Raw genomic sequence first — 6,000 nt, 5'->3', positions numbered from 1 at the left:
GGGTGTGTACGTGCGAGCAGGGTGTGTTGGGTGTATACATGTAAGTTTAGAGAGTTGGGTGTGTGCGTGTGAGTTGGGTGTGTACGTGAGAGTCGGGTGTGTACGTGTGAGTTGAGAGTGTTGGGGTTGTACCTGTGAGTTTGGTGTGTACAAGTGAGTTTGGTGTGTACATTTGAGTTGGGTGCGTACACATGAGTTGGGTGTGTACGTGTGAGTTGGGTGTGTACGTTTGAGTTGGGTGTGTACGTGTGATTCGGGTGTGTATGTGTGAGTTGGGTGTGTATGTTCGACTTGGGTGTGTACGTGTGAGTTGTGTGTTAAGTGTGTACTTGTTAGTTGGGTGTGTATGTGTGAGCTGGATGAGTTGGGTGTACCTGTGATCTGGGTGATTTGAGTGTGTACATGTGAGCTGGGTGAGTTGGGTGTGTACGTGTGAGTTGGGTGTGTACGTTTGAGTTGGGTGTGTACGTGTGATTCGGGTGTGTACGTGTGAGTTGGTGTGTATGTTCGAGTTGGGTGTGTACGTGTGAGTTGTGTGTTAAGTGTGTACTTGTTAGTTGGGTGTGTATGTGTGAGCTGCGTGAGTTGGGTGTACATGTGATCTGGGTGATTTGAGTGTGTACATGTGAGCTGGGTGAGTTAGGTGTGTATGTGTGAGCTGGGTGAGTTGGGTGTGTATGTGTGAGCTTGTTGAGTTAGGTGTACCTGTGAGCTGGGTGAGTTGTGTGTGTATATTTGAGCTGGGTGAGTTGGGTGTACCTATGAACTGGGTGTGTATGTGTACGTGTGAGTTGTGGGTGTGGACGTGTGAACTGGGTTATTTGGGTGTATACGTGTGAGCTGGGTGAGTTGGGTGTGTATGTGTGAGCTGGATGAGTTGGGTGTGTACGTGTGAGCTGGGTGAGTTGGGTGTGGACGTGTGAGTTGGGTGAGCTTGGTGTGTATGTGTGAGTTAGGTGAGCTTGGTGTGTATGTGTGAGTTGGGTGTGTAAATGTGAGCTGGGTGAGTTGGGTGTGTATGTGTGAGTTGGGTGTGTACGTGTGTGTTGTGGGTTTACGTGTGTGTTTAGGGGTGTAGGTGTAAGAAGGTGGTGTTTAAGTGTGTGTTGGGGTTGTACGTTTGTGTTGGGGGTGCGTATATGTGTGTTGGGGGTGTGCACGTATGTGTTTGGGTGTACTTGTGTGTTGGGTGTATACATGTGTTGGGTGTGTACGTTTGTGTTAAGGGTGTATATGTGTGTTGGGTGTATGTGTGTGAAGGTGATGTACATATGTGTTGGGGGTGTACATGTGGGTGTGCATGTGTGTGAAGGTGGTGTTTATGTGGGTGATGGGGGTGTACGTGTGTGTTCGTTGTGTAGGTTTGTGTTGGGGGGTCTACATGTGTGTTTGGAGTGTACCTGTGTGAAGGAGGTGTAGACATGTGTGTTGGGGGCTTACATGTGTGTTGGGTGTGTATGTGTGTGTTGGGGTGTACGTGTGTTGTGGGGGTGTACGCGTGTGTTGGGGTGTACATGTGTGTTTGGGGTGTACGTGTGTGTTGAGGGTGTACGTTTGTGTTGGGTGTGTGTGAAGGTGGTATGTGTTTGTTGGGGGTATACGTGTGTGTTGGGGGGGTGTTGGGGGTGTTATGAGTGTGTTGGGGATGTGTACGAGCCCAATGCACCAAGTCCAAGTCCGATGCACCAAGTCCGAGTCCGATGCACCCAGTCTGATGCACCCAGTCAAAATCCGATGCACTCAGTTCGAGTCAGATGCAACAGACCGAGTCAAATGCACTCTGTCCGAGTCCGATGCACCGAGTACGATGCACCCAGTCCGAGCCCGATGCACCCAGCCCGAGTCTGATGCATTTAGTCCGAGTAAGATGCACCCAGTCCGATGCACCCAGTCGGAGTCCGTTGCACCCAGTCCGAGTCCGTTGCACCCAGTCCGAGTCCGATGCACCCAGTCCTAGTCCGATGCACCCAGTCCTAGTCCAATGCACCCAGTCCGAGTCCGATGCACCCAGTCCGAGTCCGATGCACCGAGTCCGATGCACCGAGTCCGATGCACCGAGTCCGATGCACCGAGTCCGATGCACCCTGTCCGAGTCCGATGCACCAAGTCCGAGTCCGATGCACCAAGTCCGAGTCCGATGCACCCAGTCCGATGCACCCAGTGAGAGTCCGATGTAACCAGTCCGAGTACGATGCACCCAGTCCGAGTCGGATGCACCCAGTCTGAGTCGGATGCACCCAGTCCGAGTCCGATGCACCCAGTTCGACTCCGAGTGTACATGTTCATTGCATCCAGTCCGAGTGTACATGCCCAGTGTGTGTGTAGGTGTTTGGGCGAGGTTGCAAGTCAATACGAAATGAGGCGCTATTAAGCAATTTATCCCCGTTATGACCATGAAATACTTTCGGCCCTATCTGGGAATCCTTCCAACACCACATTGTTGCGCTGTCGGAAGGGTGGTGGGAAGGCGACTTCTCTTGTTCTCAGACAAGAGGAACGGTCACAAGTCCGTGAAAACGCCGAGTGCCACCCACGAACTTTCAAGCCTACCAGACAAAAACTTGATGTAAAATGATTTTTGCCATATGGCTATAAACTGTGCTACTCAATGTTTCGTTGAACATTAATTGCACTTGATACACTTCTTTCGTTGAGACTTACAAGCAGTGGCTAGTAAACTCAAAGCAGTTACTAGCTTTTGACTACACACGCCTTTTGTACAAGAGCTCGTTATGGTATAACTTGTCTTTCAGTGAGGCACATCAACCGCAACTTTGAAAAATAACAAGACTTAATATTTCACTTGTAGAAAAGACAAAACAAACGCACACTATATAAATGACGTTTAGCGATTAATTTGACTTTTGCATAATAGCCTTAACATTGAAATCAAGAGCCGCAATATGTTTATAACATGAGTTAGTTCGGAGAAGAATAGGTACCTTGATAATCATGTCGTGTTTGCAAGTGATTTTCTCGATGTCTGTTTCACAAGAACAGTAATATGACTTCTAGAGAATACACTTCTTTGAAATATCAGAAGCAAACATGCAGATAGGTGTCAAAGATACGTTGTGAGTGCACAAACATATTGTGGTAAAGTGACTTCTCTTGTAATCAAGCAGGAGAAACGGTCACGAGTCTGTACACAAATGCTGAGTGACACCAACGAACAAATTGTGTTTCAATCAAATCATAGCACAACTACACTCTGCAGCTTGTATAAAACGTGTTTGTAAAACCAAAGTAGTTTAGAGCAAAACGCTTTTACTTCTTCGAGGGAGAAAAAATCTGGGTGCAAGTCCCGGCTCTGGATGCAACACAAATACTCGCTGCTCAGTAGCAATATTCAGCATCCTATCCTTAACCATGATGCTTAACGGGTGGGTACAAATACCACTAGGCTCTATTTCGAGTTGCTGAGCATGCAATTGCAATGTACTCATAAAGTTATACCAAGAGCATAGGTTCGATTTCGCTTAACCAAAGTAGACAATCAATTTCCATGATTCGTAGCATAAAGCGCTATGTCTACCTGGGGACCAAAAGCCACAAGGTTCGATTTTGAGTAGCTGTACTAATGATTGTAATGTACCAGCAATTATTCGCTAATCGGTATGTAACAAAATTATTTGACCAATCTATATTATAACAAACACAGTCCAAATTGAACGTTCGAACATTTGCTGATAACAGGTAGGTAATAGCTGAATCAAATTCTGAAATGATTCATATTCCTACACAGTTAATTCTTTCGCGGGACCAAATACCCATAGGTTCGATTTCGAGTTGCTAATATTTAATTAAATTAATATCAACACGACTTGTACCTGAATTTTACATGTTAAGTAAATCACTCAGAGTGAATACATGTGTACAATTCAAAATGGTCTTTTCACAATGAACATTGCTTGTCACCATAGGATGACATATGCCCCCTTTTTCTACATTTTTCTAAACCTAAACGCAAAGTGTTGTTACACATGTTTCGAAATCTAATCGCAAAGTGTGACGGAATTTCAGACGGACAGTTCAATCACTATATGCCCACCTTCGGGGACATGAAAACGGAATACTATGCGATCAACTATAAACATGTCTTTTTTAATATTTAAACATGTATATGCAGCTATATGTATTATAAAAATGTAATACATGTTTGTTTAGTAAGAACGTTAAGAACTTGTTGGTGTGTTTACTATTTACATGTAATTTTTAATTGTCCATTCTTTATCAGTATAGTATAACAGTTCATATTCCATCAGTATTATATGTACGTTATCAGTATTATATGTACGTTATCAGTATTATATGTACGTTATCAGTATTATATGTACGTTTTTCTTATATTTTTTACCGCAGTGTAGTATCTGGTAGTCGTTGAGTTTTAAAATGATCTGTAAGATACGGTTAAAGAGGTGTACGACAGTCTCCAAAATAGCGCTTTTTCTATGCGATAGAGATATTGATAAGATTTACTTTATTAAAATGTAGAGCTTAAGATCATTTGTTTATAATACTTCAAATAGTCATATTTATTAATGTGTAAGGTTTTATATTTATTGAAGTCGGAAAGATCAAGACCATTCAAAAACTTATTTCCTTGTTCGTTTCAAGATTTAAAAGCAATACCCAGCTAGCACGTAACGTTCAAATAACGTTACGCTTAAGTTCTATTTAGGTTATGATCACAGAACGTTTTCAGAACGTTGTAACAAAAATCAAACTATCAGTATTTGTAACTTATTTTAGTTATATGAAATATATATTATGTAAGTCACATTTAAACAGTATATTTGTACGATCCTATGATATATTGGTGGACTTTAAAGTGTAACGTTCTTGTCACGTTCTTACAACGATTTTGTCGGAACGTTATCGGGAAACCAAATTTCAACGTTGCATTCCTAACGTTCGCAGAACGTTATAAGAACGTTATAATAACTTAAAATTAAATGCATGTTTTCTTATTATTTCCCATGAAAAACAAAACAAAACTTTCTTAAAGCATTTTAAATTGTAAGGGTTTATGTTTGATTTCGATTAGATAAAAAAGTAATATTAATAAATGAAATACATAATACACGTCTTAACAAATGTAATATTGAAATAAGTTGTAAACTGCACAAAATTAAAACACAGATAAAAAAGGCCTTTGATGCAATGTCACTTAGCGTCTTTACGGACATTGGGCGGAATCGCTAGCAAGATATTTCGGAGTCGAAACTTTTGTGAAAAGTGGCAGCTAGTGCTCAATTAAGTCTGGCGCCTATAAACAACAACAATCAATAATATAACATCTTATTTTAAACTCAAAATAGAAGCTATATTTAGGTTCGTTTGAGGTTATATTGTAACGTTATTCCGCAACGTTTCGGGAACTTTAAAGGAACCATACATTTTAACGTTAGGAGAACGTTGCAGTGCAACGTTTCTGGAACGTTTGGGCTAACTTAGGGTAACGTTCTAAGAACGTTTTTGTGCTAGCTGGGTAGTTGTTTTTGTGGAAAACACATGTTAATAAGTTATTAAACTCTGGAGCTCCTAGAAGCAAGGTACACAGTTCTGTATACACAAGAAATGTTTTAAACTATTAACATAATATAGATATAAAGGTTGTTTCTTGCTGACCTTCGCCGTTGTCACAGAGTTGTCTTCCGTCGCTAGTATCGGGTTAAAGATGGCGGACTGTTTCACATGGGCAGCCTGAAACCATTGTCAATATATATATAATTTTAACATCATACGCCTCTATTCAATAATAAATTACTTGCATAATTTAAACTGAATCATTAATAATTTATTGCATCATTAACAGCTTCTAAATCTAGAAATTAGCCACAGGCGTGACTTAAAAGTTATACCCCCTACAGACACAGACATAGCACCCATGCCCATGGCTAAGTTCATGGGCACAGAACTCTGGTAAAAGATGATAATTGCAAAGAAATGTTGTGTATTTTACTTCTACAATTCATGGTGAAGATATATTTTCAAATT

The 6,000-nt window shown here is 41.5% G+C and overlaps 1 non-coding gene across 1 annotated transcript; it reads left to right on the top strand.

Annotated features, from left to right (window-relative positions):
• The first annotated feature begins 5,144 nt into the window (after positions 1–5,144).
• LOC127846800 (U11 spliceosomal RNA) lies at positions 5,145–5,273 on the top strand. The gene has a single exon (XR_008033681.1). It is a non-coding gene; the product is annotated as a U11 spliceosomal RNA (small nuclear RNA).
• The last annotated feature ends 727 nt before the right edge of the window (positions 5,274–6,000 follow it).

This window comes from Dreissena polymorpha, chromosome 9 (genome assembly GCF_020536995.1).
Source record: "Dreissena polymorpha isolate Duluth1 chromosome 9, UMN_Dpol_1.0, whole genome shotgun sequence".
NCBI lineage: Eukaryota > Metazoa > Mollusca > Bivalvia > Myida > Dreissenidae > Dreissena > Dreissena polymorpha.
This window is presented reverse-complemented; position numbering and strand designations above follow the sequence as displayed.